Source organism: Pteropus medius, unplaced genomic scaffold (assembly GCF_902729225.1).
Source record: "Pteropus medius unplaced genomic scaffold, Ma_sr-lr_union100, whole genome shotgun sequence".
Lineage (NCBI taxonomy): Eukaryota > Metazoa > Chordata > Mammalia > Chiroptera > Pteropodidae > Pteropus > Pteropus medius.
In genome coordinates this window covers 241,473-257,273 of record NW_024355008.1, presented here as the reverse complement: position 1 = coordinate 257,273, position 15,801 = coordinate 241,473, and positions in this window count along the sequence as shown.

Below are 15,801 nucleotides of genomic sequence, written 5' to 3'. Positions count from 1 at the left end.
CAGAGACTTTGGACTTGACACATGCCATTACTCAGATTAGAGGCCTGAGAAGGAAACGCCTCTGTGGGGGAGTTTTACAGAATGAATGAGAAGAGAACACAATACAAAAAAGAGAAAATGTTTTTAACTCCTGTGGGAATTTTCTGAGGTATGCTTTCAGGACTGTGTTTTACCGGGAATCCTACATCAATCTAGCCACCAAAATGTTCTGACGTTTTTTTAAAAAATAGGGAGAACATTTCCAGCAGATAGTCAAAGGTTGGGGTCTTGCATGAGGCGGGTAGTACAAGAAAGCAGTTTACTTCCTCCCTCTGCTTGCTTTAGACCTAGCCAGTAAATGAGGGCCTTAGGGTGGCTTAGAGGCTAGTGTGCTCAGGGCTGAGCTGGGCTCAAGCTTCTACCTGTTGCTGAGAATAATCCTCTGAGTGAAGCCAGTAAATGTAGGTGTGCTATCATTCTTTGGATCCCAGGAATATTCATTGTAATTAAAATTTATTCTTAATGTTAACATGTGGCAAGCTCAGAGGCAGATTATATCCTGTGAACTCTTCATTAAAAGAGATGATTTCTTAACCGTTTGAAATGAAAATTGATACTTCTGAAATGATATTTTCATCAGTTTAATTCTATTACTTTTGTATTTTTATGTTGTAGGGTTCTTCTATGTATAAATTTCTGCTAAGTTCTAACAGGAGATCTCGAGATTTGATAAGCTTTTGGAAGTAGGCAGAAAAAAGTATGGGACAGCTGCTTTTAGTAATTTGAATGTTTAGAGGGACATACTTTCATACAGTGTATTAGTTTCCCGGGGCTGCTGTAACAAAGTACAACAAACTGAGCAGCTTAAAACAACAGAAACTTATTGTCTGTTCTGGAGACCAGAACTCTGAAAGCAAGGTGCCAGCAAGGTCATGCTCTCCTGAAGGCTCTAGGGAAAGGTCTGTACTGAGCCTCTCTCCTAGTTTTTAGTAGCTTCAGGCATTCCTTGGCTTTTAGACAGCCATCTTCTCCCTGTGTCCCTTCACACTATGTTCCCTCTGTGAATGTCTGGGTCCAAATTTTTCTCTTTTAAAAGGACATCAATCATATTGGAATAGAGTCTGCCTTAATGATTTCATTTTAACTTGATTGCCTCTGAAAAGACTCTATTTTCAAAAAAGGACACTTTCTAAAGTGTTAGGGGTAGGATTTCTATATATCTTTTGGTGGGGAGGGGTCCACAATTCAACCTATAATACAGTCTATTGAAACTGTGACTAGCACTACTCAAGGTTTCTGAGCAACTCAAAACCAAATGTTCTGACTGGGACTCTTCCCCAGCTCATCCCAGGCCCACCTTGGCTTGGCGTGCTGCTAATCACAAATGAGGATACAACAGTTTGTTTAGAATTAGTGGTCTTGAGGTGTGTGCCGATTGGGCTTGCTATTTTCCATCTGCCCTTTCTGAGTCTCATGTGCAAGCAAGACACTGCTCAAGAAGTAAAAACAATAGTGCACATGTCCTATAATCTAAGTTATAAGATTGTGGCCTCAGGCAGAGCTGGGAGGGTTGAAAAATCACAAAGCAAAAATGATTGCACATTTTGGGGAATTTGGTTATAAAATAGACAACTTTGTGTTTTGTAATTATTATATTCTTACCTAAAGTTGCTAATGATGAAGCATCCTCCTTTCTTTAAAAATTACCTAACAATAATGATAAAAATAATTCCTGATTCTAACTCTGTGAAAATGATGTTCGACATTTCAAAAAAGTTTTATATGACTAAATACAATAAGATACAAAAATTATAATATTATTTAAAGGACTCTGGAGGCATTTTAATTCAGTTAACCTTATTCAAGTGTATAGAAATGTTTGCTTTTTCAGACCTGTAAAATCAAAAACATTGGATTTGCAAAATGACACAAATATCTCAATGTAATTAAAACTCTGTTTGCCATTTTATAACTATCACCAAAGCAGCCCTAGTGCTACTATGTTTACTGCTACCAATACTGACCTATTACTACTTAATAATAACAGCGGATTTTATTGAGCCCATATTCTGTGCCAGGTACTGTTTCAAGTGCACTGCCATGTTTTGACTATTTTCACTTCCAGCAACTCAGTGAGGTAGATACCATTATCTATAATTTAAAAAACCGAAGCACAGAGCCTAAAGTTACACAGTAAGTGGCAAAGCCAGAATTCACATCTGGACTCAGAGCTCTCACTCTTAATTACTTTGAAAAAATCTCCTAGGGGGATTTTCCAACGTCTGTGACCCAGAATACCAGTTTTATTAAAAGTTCCTTAAAAAAGAGAAAAAGTTTATGTAGTTAAATACATTTGGGGACTATTGCAAACGATAATCTCTTTGTATAGATTCATATTGTATGCTTTATTAAAAGTTGTGAGTATTTTCCCCCAAAAGAAACCTATATTACAGAATGTAAAATTGGAATTTCAACCAGGTATCAAGATAAAATAAATGCAAAATTCCTGAGTAGGTTGCTAAGTCACTGTATACAGACTATACAAGTATACTATTTAGGAACCTATTCCACAACTCTTAGATTCTTTCAGAGACCAGAGGTGAGATTTTCTTAGGAGAAACTAGTATCTGTGTTCAGGGGCCCCAGCCTTTTCCACCTGGAAAAGTTGCTACCTCTTACACCAAGCCCAGTGAGCAAGGGCTTCAGTGGGACTACTTGAAGAGTTTAATGTATGTTTCCGTATGTTAAGGACACTGCAGACTAAAGTTGATTCCTTCCTGGGATATGTAGTTGTAAAAGTTGGCTCCCTAGCACTTTAATGGCCAAACTAGGAGCTTGCTGCTGCATGGGGGTAAACAGTCTCATTGCTCCCCATGGACAAGGGGTAATAACTGGTGTGGAGCCTCCCATCTGATGGACTAGGGACTAAAGGGGGGCAGACATCCTGGGAGAATAAGGAGTATCACTCAAGTCTTGAGAGTTGATGCTGGAGAGGCCCCCTATGATGGGGAATGTTCAAAGAACCCCTAAACTTGGCCCATATAAGTCACCTTCACCATCTGACATGCCCAAAGAATATGAACCCAGTAAAGTAAGGACTATAAATCCCCTTACCTCCTCTCCTTGCCCTCACCTAGGGTTGGCAGATAAAATGCGAGGTGCTAAGTTAAGTTTGAATTTCAGATGAACAATGAACTCTTTTTATTATATGTATATCTCATGCAATATTTGGGACATACTTGTATTTAAAATTATTTGCTATTTTTCTGAAATTCAAATTTAAATAGGCATTTTTATCTACGAAACTGTCACCCTTACCCCACCCCACATTTCTTATAGCAATTGGTGAGTAGGTGAATGGTGAAGGGAAGGAAAGAACAGATGTATTCAGTTGTCTGAATTAAGGCTTTGTTTTCTAATTTAAAGCTTTTCCCAGAGAATAAGTAGAAAAATAGACCTGCCAGACTTTTCAGGAAGAGGCAGGAGATGATTGCCCTACTGAATAAATTTGAAAAGGATTGGATAAGAATAAAAAATAATAATTACATTTTGAGCATACCGCAAATCTTTGTTAGATGATCCAGGTCTATCTATTTGATTTTGTTTATTAAGCTGTCATTCCTCGGGACCATAAAAACTGCTAACTTCTCTTGGCACTTGTGCTTTTCAGAACACATTCTTGGAAATTCTATTTGATTTAACTAAAGGGCTGTACTGGAGAATTTTGGCAAAACTTTGCTGAGAAACCAGTGTATGGGTGCAAACCCAGTTTCAAGTAAAAGAAACCCCAACTCAATTGTGCTTAAGCAACAAAAGATATGCTTAGGTTCAGATAACTGGAAAGTACAGAGATAGGGAGGACTTCAGGGTCAGTTGATATAGCAGCTCAGTCATGTCAGCAAGGACACAGTTTTTTTTTTGTTTGTTTTGTTTTGTTTTGTTTTGTGTTGTGTTGTTTCTCTGGCTTTTCTCTTTACTGTCAACAATGTTAATTTTGTTCCAAGACTGGCTCTCTTACTGTTAATAAGGTGGTTGCAAGTTTCAATAGGACCTAGTTGAGGAGAGAGCTATGCTGTCCCTACATTCCAAATAGCCTGATTGGCTGGTCATATGTTCACGCTGTGGTGACTGTGGCAGGGGATGGAAGGTACTAAGGACCTGAAGTATATCAAGGCTTCTCCATGGAGCTGAGAGGGGGTTCAATTTTTACCAAAACACATGAGCTGTGTGGGAATGAGCAGATAGATGATTGCCTAGGGGTGGGAATAGAGCGTGAAAATGGATGCTGGGTCCATCAACAAATGTCCAGCATAGCTGGGAATTTAAGTCTCTGCCATTGACTGCATGGAGGGGGTAATACTCAAAACTTGATGCCCTCATGGGCACCAACCAATCTGAAAAGACACTACTGTCAATATAGGAGCCTGGCATCCAAAGGACTCTTGCTTGCAAAGTGTTGATCCTTTAGTTGCTTGATGTCAAAAGGTCCAGGAGCTCCTAGGGAAGGTGACGGAAGGTCATGATAGGTGGGTACTCACAGGACTCAGGACAGTGGCTATATGCCAGTGGAAACAGGATTATATCATTATCTTAGCATTATTTATAGTTATACCCATGTGTACCAGCTCAATACAGTTAACACACACACACACACACACACACACACACACACACACACACACGTGCTGCGCTTTTACCACACACACACACACGCATTACATGCACCAAAGGTTCGCTTCACCAAATAAAGATGTCCCATGATTACCTGATTTGAAAAATGAGCGAGTTGAATTAGATGATTTTACAATTTCTTTGATAGCAACATTTGTGTTGCAGTCTATAAAAATTTATATAAATAAACCTTTACTCCTCTCATGCACATTGTGATATGTCTGCATTAAATAGAATATTGTAAACAGTAGTTATGCATTTTTAAATGCAGAGAACCAAATTTCCACTTGAAATTTGGCACATTAAATTTAACTGAATTTAAGTCTAAGTTTAACAAGATCTTTACGCTGAAATTTTCAAATGCATTATTTCTTATGACCATGAGGGTTTCTGGTTGTTTTTCATTTCCTTTTTGCAGTAAAACAACCGAAAATACAACCATTTAATATCTTAAAAACCTTTAATTCTGTTTTGACCTTAATGGAAAGCAGAGAGACACAAAAACAGAAATGGCTAAATATACGTTAGAGTTAAGATGAGGGCTGCAAATTCATCTGAAGATGGTTCAGTGGCTGAAGTAATCCATACACAGCAGCTATTCACTGTTGGCAGGATAACCCAAAGATGGCGGGATGGATTGGGTTGCAATAGCGGTCCCAACGTCATTCCCCTCTCCCACTGCGTCAGTGCCCTCACAGGGCAGAGCTGAAGTGCGGCTAGAGAACGTGAATCTTTCCCTGGGGCTGCGCGTCTGCCTGCTCCAACACTCTCTGGGAAGCTTTCCCAACCTCTTAGGTTCTCAGCTAGCTAGTCATCTGAGATACAAAATATCACAGGGGAGGAAAAACTTTTCCTAAAATAAGTGGAAAATCAGCAACAACGATGATGCTGTTTTCCGTCTCCCATCCCCTTCCTTGTCCTCCCTACTCTGCCCACCCCCCTAAGCCCCTAAACAGTTGATTATTCCAGAGGACAGTGTTGTAGGCACCAGAATTATAGGCAAGAAGGAAGAATATTATATGTTTCTTATTTTTTTCTACATAGAGAGATGTATAGAATATGATATTTTGAATTTGAGGTCTGTCAGATGGAGCATTTTAAACACTTGTAGATCTATACAATATTTGTAAATTTTTTATTTTTTTATTTTTATTATTATTATTTTTTTTAGCACTTTAAGTCATCAGAAATGTCAAAGTCAAGAATGGCTTTGACTTACAAAGAGAGAACTTTTTGCCTATGGCTAGCATCTTCTATCTTCAGAGCAAAATCATGACGGTGCATCCTTAGGTTCCTCCCTACCTCTTCATATGTAATTTCTGATAGAGTTATATGTATATACACATCTGCATTAATTAACCCACATGAAAAAATTTGCTTACAAAAAATCCCAAAAAACAAAAAACTTTACTTACAGAGATTATAAGAACAGACATAGGTGTATCACAGGGATAGGAACTTATTGTTTTACCCCTTTAAAGGTGTTTTCTGTTACAACACTAGCTAGAGCTAAATAATACATGTATTATATAATGCTTTGAATAAAAATAGTTCTCAAGGATAATTTATAAAATTTCCTGCCCAGAGGCTAAAATAAATCTATTAACCATGAATGAGGACCCTGGATCTTTGAGTCTGCATATGCATATATTATGCCTAAAATATAAGGCCATATGTCATTTATATATACTCCAATAACAACTTGATAAATCTTAAGTCTCCATGATTAAATTATTTTAAATCAAAATTTATTTTAAAAATATGTATATGTATGTTAGTGTTTGTGCATACAAGATTAATAAATATGGAAACAAAACAAACATTACTTTCATGACCTATATAAATTAGCTCATTTATTTAATTCTCAATAACCCAAGGAAAATAGTGTTATCTTCATTTTACAGGTGAGAAAACTGAGGCAGAGAATGTTAATAGCTTGTCCAAGATCACACAGACTTTACTAGTGGTTCGTTGTTATGGTTTCCAACTCAGATTTTTCTGGTTTTAAAGCCATTGTGTTTTCCACTACATCATACTTTGGGTTTTTACTCCATTATTTTAAGGCATTCCTCACTTTAATTTTCCAGGGAAGTGGGAGAAAGCCTGGAAATAGTAGAAAGGTATAAATAGATAGAACTCTAATATAGCTATGATATTAGTCATCACTATAGTACTAAGAATTATTAACTTTACCTAAAGCGTCATTGAGGGCTTTTCTTAAACCAGCTAATCAAGATACTTCTCAAAGGCATATTTTTACAATTCTCTGCTTAATATATGACTTCAGCAGTACGAAAATGTGTAAAACACTTATCATTCCATTACATGGCATGCTCCATCTTTGACATATCTAAAAGAAAACATTTCCCAGAAGGATTCTGAACTCTCAGAAAATGTGTAGTCTATGGCTATTAGGGTTTTTTGTAGTTCCATGCAAATTTTTTTGGTACTATTTCTGTGAAAAATGCCATTGAGATCTTGATAAGGATTGCATTGAATCTGTGGATTGCTTTAGGTAACATGGGCATTTTAACAATTAACATGTTAATTCTTCTAATCCACGGATGGAAGAATTGAGCATGGAATATCTTTTCATTTTTTGTATCTTCTTCAATTTCTTTCAACAATGTCTTATAGTTTTCAGTGTATGGGTCTTTCACCTCCTTGGTTAAATTTATGTCTAGGTATGTTATTTTATATTGTTACAATTGTAAATGGGATTGTAATGTTATCTCAGTAAAAAAAAAAGTCACTTATAATAATAACTTACTTAAATAACTATCATTGATCAACAATAAACATTGCAAAAGAGAAAAAAATTCTCTCAGAAAAAAATCTTTTTTTCTTCATGTGTTAGTTCAGGTTTGCAGAAAAGGAGACCTCAACATAGGAGTAAGCAAGAGATTTATGGAGAGAGGGAGCAAGAGAGGGTAGGGAGAGCCCCTCAGACTAAGATGATAGTCTGACACCTATGGAAAAAGAGAAATAGGAAGAAGGATTGGATAGGTTTTTTCGCAGGTTGGTTTATGGATTAAATTAAGTATAATAATATGTGTGAACCATTTAACAATTCCTTTAACTGAATGAATACTATATAAACATAGATTTTTATTCTTAACTTCCATTTTAAAAAATTATTGCAATGAGAACTATAGATATTTATTACAGGTCACCTGCCCTGTGCATTTTTCTTGGTAATAGGGCTGTACTGTTACAATGGAAAATCAACATCAGGCCAGTGGTCCTCCTTCCTTACAAGTTGAGTAAAAAACTTCAGACATCCTCAAAGCTAGAAAACTTTCTAGGTAAATTCAAGTGAGAGAAAAAATGTTAAAATTCGACTTTCTTTCTTGTATGACTGCTCAAATAAAAAATTCGTTACTTTTATTTCAGAAAATTTTCACCTGGAAATATTTGCACTTTTCTAGAAATATCATGTTATTTACAAATATTATAGATATCATTCTGAGTAAATGGTAAAACTCATAGTTAACTATTATCTTATCTATTCAATTCTAATTGAAAAGTCGAAGTATTTAAAAATAAGTTAAAAACTGCATCTATATATAAAAACTAGACCAATCTTTGACCTAATGGATAAACCAGTTTAGTAAAAGTAAATCTGAAGCTTTGAACAAAACAATGATCCTCTGCATTCAAATGTGATTTGATTTTTTATTTGATAAGGTTTTTTCCAAAGTTAAATCATTCCAAAGTTATGTATATTAAATTTAAAATTGAAGATGACATTTAAAAAATGGCAATTTTGACTTTAGAAGATGAGGCAAAATTGTACTGAAATATTAATACTTTTTATGCCACATGTGACATTTATTTCTGTATTCTTTATTTTAAAAAAGAAACATTAATTATGGAAAATGCAAAATATTCATAAAAATAGAAAAATAAAATCAAATTAAAAGTTAATTTTTCTTTGGTTCTACCTAAGATAATTATTGTTAACATTTTAATTCACTCCCTTAGTAAAGCAAGCTAGAGTAATTATTCATTGATATTAAAAAATAAATAACACATTTAGTACTTGAATAGCAAGCTCTCTTATTCTTGTTATGTTTGTTCCCTTTTCTCCTTGACTGTGAGTCATTAATTATTAACCTTATTATAATCTTACTTCATAAGATTCTTAACTTCTCCTCCTCAAAATGCTGCATAGAAAATATTATTTCTTATTTAAAGTAAATTTAAATCAAGTTTTTAACTATGTTTGAGACAGTTTATAATGTTCCTATTTGAGAAACCTCTATGTTTCTTAAAACTACACTTAGGAATTTCTATTAAAATTAGGAAGTCATTTATACAAAAATACCTTCTGAAAAATGTAAACAAAGCTCCAGAAAGTAAATTACTGAATTTCTTCTGCATGCAGACAGCACAGCTTCTTGTCATAACAACAGCATTTAATAAGAAAGATGATGGAAGTTTGACCTGTCGATACTGGTTTAGGGTGCATAGCCTGTAAGCACACCGTCTATAGGGTGAGCTTTGGCATTAGATTTACTTTTTCTTCTTGTTATAGGAATAGTATAATCTGTGACTAGAAAAATTTTGAGGGATAAAGAAAATGAGACTATGATTCTTACTTAGTTTGTATGTGCTCTTAAAAAAAAAAAGTTTTCTTATGAGGGCCACTGTCATAGTGCTACTATCTTTTAATGTGGTATTGGGTGTGAAGGGGAGCGAAATAGAAAACTGTCCATTTCTTACATGCAATATACATTTGATTGTCTAGATAAAGGTTTATAGTGACCACCCGAAGGGATAGAAGATACCATTTCTGATAGATCACAATTAAGAGGTTATGTTACAGAAAAAAATGTTACAAGAAAATATTTTTCTTTTGAAAAAAAATTGTATTTTCAATAAAATGGACTTCCTCCGTCCTCAAGTAACATCTTCTATTAGTCATGAATAGGCAAAGGATTTTGTGATTTTGAGATATTTGCATCGGAAAAAATAAGAAATATAGTGTGAATTTGAGAAATTATTGGAGAGAGGGAGAGCAGGGTTGGGGAAAGAGAGAGAAGGAGGGAGGGAAGGAGAGATGGAGGGGGGAGAGAGAGAGAGTATATATATATATATATATATATATATATATAGGAGAAAGAGAGAGAATAAACTGAACCCAGGAACATTTGTGGTGTTAACAGAATCTATTAAAGAATCTGGGAAGCAGAGAAAAAAATGGAGTGAAGAAAAAAAGCTAAGCATTGGAATCATACAGGCCTGGGTTTAATTGAAATCAGAGTTTTATTTTTAGTTCAGTTCATTAAGAGTTATGTGAAATATGACTTCTTGAATCCTTTTTTATCTAGAAAATGGAATTGTTTCTCAACTCATTTATCAAGCTCTTAACATATACCAGACACTGTCACATTCTTTATACTCTCACTTTAATTGGTGAGAACTTCCACTGTCTATGCCAAATATAACTGTCCCCATTTCAAAGAGAGAAATAGATTCAGGAAAGCTGAGAAACTTATTCACCCTCCATAAATAATAAATGGCAAATTTGGGTCTGTGTTCTTTAGCCACAATGTTATACTATCTTCCTAGTGGTAGAAACTATATCATAATGAGTATTATAAACTAATGATTTAAACATTTTATATCATGGTATTTGAATTAGCTCTTTTGTGGTACTGTTCTTTTCAGGCAGTACCAGAAAGAGACTCTTAACTGGTATAGTGTTTTTCATAGTCTTTATGGAGTTTATCTTCCAATCAATTATTTGACTCATAATGCTGTTCTGGCTTCCAGAACAGTCATATAAATTGTCATCTAATATGGAATATAGGCTTGGAGTTTCTGAAAAGACATAATATTCTGGCACTTGCTGAAAGAACTCTTGACTATCACATTTATAATTGGGAATCACTATTTTTTATTACAAATCATATTGGATTTTCATTAAGAAAATTCTTCCATTTAAATAGGAAATCAAGGGCACAGAGAGAAAGAGCTGAATAAGGAATCAAGTAAAAGTTACTGTATCACTTATTTCTCTTATCATAAGATAGCTAAAATTACCTAAAAAGTTACCTAAAAAGTTAAAGTTTGTATCTGTCCAGTTTTCCCAACACTTTATTGAAGAGACTGTCATTTCTCCATTGTATATTCTTGCCTCCCTTGTCATAGGTTAATTGACCATATATAAGTGAGGGTTTATTTCTGGGCTTTCTATTCTGTTCCATTGATCCATGTGTCTGCTTTTATGCCAATATCATGCTGTTTGGATTACTTTAGCTTTGTAATATAGCTTGAAATCTAGGAGTGTGATACCTCCAACTTTGTTCTTTCTTTCTCAAGATTGCTTTGGCTATTCAGGGTTTGTCATGGTTCTGTATAAATTTTAGGATTACTTTTTCTAATTCTGAGGACTGTCATTGGTATTTTGATAGATATTGCACTGAATCTGTAGATTGCTTTGGGTGGTATGGACAATTTCATGATATTAATCCTAATCTCTGAGCACAGTATATCCTTCCATTTATTTGTATCCTCTTCAATTTCTTTCTTCAGTGTCATAGTTTTCAGAATACAGGTCTTTCACCTCCTTGCTTAAATTTATTTCTAGGTATTTTATTCTTTTCGATGCTATCGTAAACAGGAATAGTTTTCTTAATTTCTCCTTCTGTTCATTATTAGTGTATAGAAATACGACAGACTTCTGTATAGTGATTTTGTATCCTTATAATTTACTGAATTCATTTATTACAGCAGGATGGACTTGACTTTAAGAGTATTATCCTAAGTGAAAGAAGTCAGACAGAGAAAGACAAATATATGATTTCACTTATATGAAAAAGCAAAATAAACAAACAAACAAAATAAAAACAGACTCATAGCAGGAGAGATCAAACTGATAGTTGCCAGAGAGAAGGGGAATGGGAGGGATAGGTGAAAAGGTGAAAAAGAATATAGTCAACAATATTGTGATAACTTTGCACGGTGACAGATGATTACTAGCCACTATTTTTATTTTGTGTACTTTATTTAAAAGTACAGCTTTTTTTTCTTACTATAAAATAAATGCATATTCTTTTTGGAAAATACAGGTAATAATAAAAGTAAAAGTCACTTGCAACCTCAGTACCTAGTGATGAACGTTTTGTTGTAAGTGTTCTAGTATTTTTGTATTCTTACATAAATGAAATAGTCACAAACATGATTATCCTATAGATACTGTTTTGTAGTCTGCTTTTTCACTTAATTTCATTTAATTTATTATAAGATTTTTCCATGTCAGTACATGGTACAATATTTTTAAAGGCTACATAGTTGTCCATTGTAAAAATGTATAGAAACCTTAATTTATTTGGTCAATTTTCTATTAGTGGTCATTTAGGTCATTTTTAGTTTTCTACTTTTGCAAACAATGCTGCAATAGAAATGCATGTACTTATTTCTTTGCAGGTGGCCATACTTACATTACAGGGTTTAAGTCCTAGAAGTAAAATTACTTTTCAGATACATTTCTAAATTTCTCTAGAAGGGTTAATCAAATTATACTCAATAGTTCAACTAGTCTCCTGACACTCCAAACCTCCATTCCTGGTCAATTTTAATATTTAATGTTTAAATCTTTGCCAAATTTAATACATAAAAATTATATTTTGTTATTTTAATTTGGCCATCTTTGATTATTTATCATGCTAAATGTTTTCATCAGTTTACTGGCAGTATTTTTTCTATGTTTGAGTTATAGAAGCAAAATTACTGTGATTTCAAATTCTAAAGATTGTATGTTATGCAGTGTTGCATTGACTTTTTTCAATTCTTTATTAACTTTCTAATTTTAAACTACTTTTATTAATACACGCAAGTCAGGTCTGAACAGCTTTGTTCATTGCATGAACATCTTTTTCATTAGAAACGTAGTAGCCATTTCCACCCACCTTCAATTCTTCTGAATCTATATTTTCTGCTTTAAACCTGAAACCACAGGCCAAGTTTCATTTCTCATTTATCACTTCTCCACCTGAGTTGTCAGTTTTGCTTTTCGTCTAAATTGAGGGTAAGAGAGAGGGCATCTCATTAAATCACTATCCTTGGGCAAGATTTGAGTAGAGCTTTATACTTTGTGTATCTTCTTTAGTTTATCGTTTGAAAATAAATTAAAATCTACTATTGTTCAAGATGTGTTCTTGTGTTTAAAATAATCTTTTACACCTAAGAATCTTTAAGGACAATGGAATTATTTTCACTTGAGGATGCCAGTGTGAACGTTTCTTTAAGGAAATGTGACAATAGGTAGGAAATAACCATGTCAAAGTGGCAGTTACATGAAGTGACTTATATGTAAACTAAGTATGGGATTTCCCTAAACATTGGATAAGATCAAAGAAAGTGATTTGACTTGAAATTTTCTTTTTATCCATCAAGCTCTTTTTGGGTGTCAGTACTTTATTCTTTGGTTCAAAAAATAAGTAACTCTGGGTACCATAAACTTCGTGAAGAAACAAGTTCTACATCTGCCTCTTAAAATTCTACAGCGTTTAGTATCATATATTCAGTAGTTGATTGTGGAACAAGCTATTTGTTCAACCTTTTATTAGGGAATTTTAATACATTTATGTTTTTATTATAAATGTTGATATTTATGCCATTTTATTTTCAATTTTGTATTTATTATATCTTTGCTTTTTGAAAATTCTTTCTTGTATTCTGTCAAGTACTTTAGTCTGAATATTAGCAACAAGATTCAATAGATGCTTATCAGCTGCATTTGTACACCATGTGTTTTTGTATTTTGTGAGCGGCTGCAATATACCTGTTTTTGGATCTATCAGTTATAACAGAGTCCATCAGTTATAATAAAAAAATTATTGTTGTCATAGTGCATTATATACATTAGACACATTGCATTCAGAGTTTGATGTTTGAGATATTGACTATTTTCAAGGAACTCCACAGATCTATGGCATCAAAGGCATAAAATTAAACCAGTGACTTATGCTGCAATGAGGAGTGCATGACTTAATTAGCTGGTCAGGCCAACACCCAGGATTGACATCTCAGATATGCTTTATTTTCCACATATCATGCAGTAGCTCTGAAGTTACACTTTACTAAATTTGCAGGGAGTAAAATATATGCTATACTGAATTTGCAAATTTAGGGATTTATGAAGATTTTGCAATAGTTAGTTCTTTAATACTATACTTAATTAGTTAATATATTTAAATACTTAAATACTGTCTATAAGGAAGAGCAGGGTTGCTTGCTGAAGATTCTGCCACAGAAAATTTTTAAGAAATTAAAAATTGTCTTTCATCACAAATAATTTTTGATGAACAAATTTTGTTTGATCTAAGACTATCACAAGAATAGCTGTATCTTCTGCTTTGTATACAATTACAAGCAAATGGGAAAGTACACTTATAAAACACAGATCATAAAGTATTCTAAAAAAGAGAACAATTTATATTTTATTTTAAACTAATAGTAATATGGAAATGACATCTTTCTAATCAGGATTAATAGGAAATTTAAAAATGTTAAATTTCCCATCAGTGTCGACAAACATGAAGTACTCATAGACAAAGGCTAACTCTCATTTGCATGGGAGTGATAGAAAACTATCTAATTTTTAAATTTTAGTTAGCAAATAAGAGAATCACTGAATAACATCAGATTGATGGTAACTTTTACCTGGTCTGTAGAGATATAAAAATAATATGAACATTATATAATAAATCTTTCAAATGGACTATTTGCCTAAGTTAACCACAATTCAATTGAACCACACGTGGCCAACTCAAAGAAGTTTCACTGTAATTTTATAGTATCTTTGTATCTTAGAAATTTGGTGTTCATATACATAAACAAGTAATTTTTTAGTTTAATAATGTCTGCCAACTAATAGAATACTTCCTTCCGCCTTTAGATTAATAAGTGGACATTGTATGTGAGTTTATATTTCATTATGATTTAACTTGTCCTAAGAACCTTTACTTTATTAACAGTTGGATACACTGGATACTTAAAGTAGGTTTTTTTTTTTTAATGCTGTAGGTTAATTTTAGAATGCAATTCCTACTTATCAAATACATTTAGGAAATATAGCTCTATTAAGGAAATGACAAAGATAACAAGAGATGAGAGTAATTCATCCTAAGGTGGATTTTTATATCTGCAGTATAAAATCAAGTCACTGGTACTGTTGTTTTTCCCTGTACACTTATATGTAAAGTCCAGTAATAATTGTTTACTCATTGAATTGATAAAAATAAAGAATGTTGACTCAAAGAAAAGAACTTAAAATAAGAACAAGCATTTGCAAGAGACAATCTAATCCACACCAACCTCTGTGGTAGGCAAAATCTAGTAAACATTTACAAATATTCTGGTAGTTAGAATTATCCTCCTTTTACTCTGGATAGCACTAGCCATTCTTATGAGGCTAGAGACATCATCTTGCTAGCAGGCTACACCAATGGTTCTTTTAGAGATAAACTTGTAATTTTTTTTAATATTGCTTGACTTTTGTGAATGAGCTCTGCAGGAAAACGGGCTTACTGTTCTCTGTGGCACACATATTGACAAGTCATTTCTAACCTCTGAGATACAAGGGGGAATAGAGAATGATTTGAGGAGTCAAGATGAATCATAGAGGAAGATTTCTTTCACTCAGCTTACCATCATACTGTGCATTTCTTTATCTATTTAAAAATTACCTTGTGACCTCTAGTAATCGTCTACTCTCAGTCACGCACATAAATGAGACTGTTATTCTCACTTAGTGTTATTCTCATTCAAAAGTAATTTTGACTTTTAGAGGACAAATTAAGGTATTCCCAGGAATATCAGGTTAGTTTTAATCTTTAAATATGGCCTAAATGGAGCAAATGTGTGTTTGTGATTGTGTGTGTCTTGAGTATATCTATTTTAAAATTAATTATAAGTTATCGAACATCTTTAATGGAATGATTTTCTGTGGTAAGTTCAAGAAAAGTTATTTGAGAAATGCTTGGGAGATTGCTATTCTTTTACATTTTTTCAGTAACATCCCAGCAATAGCTTTGGACTGCTTCAAAAATTATAGTGAGTAATGTTAATCTGCAGTGATTTCCTTATAAATTTAGTCTTATTAAATTTTAGTTTGTTTTTCTAACTTTGTATGTAACTGGC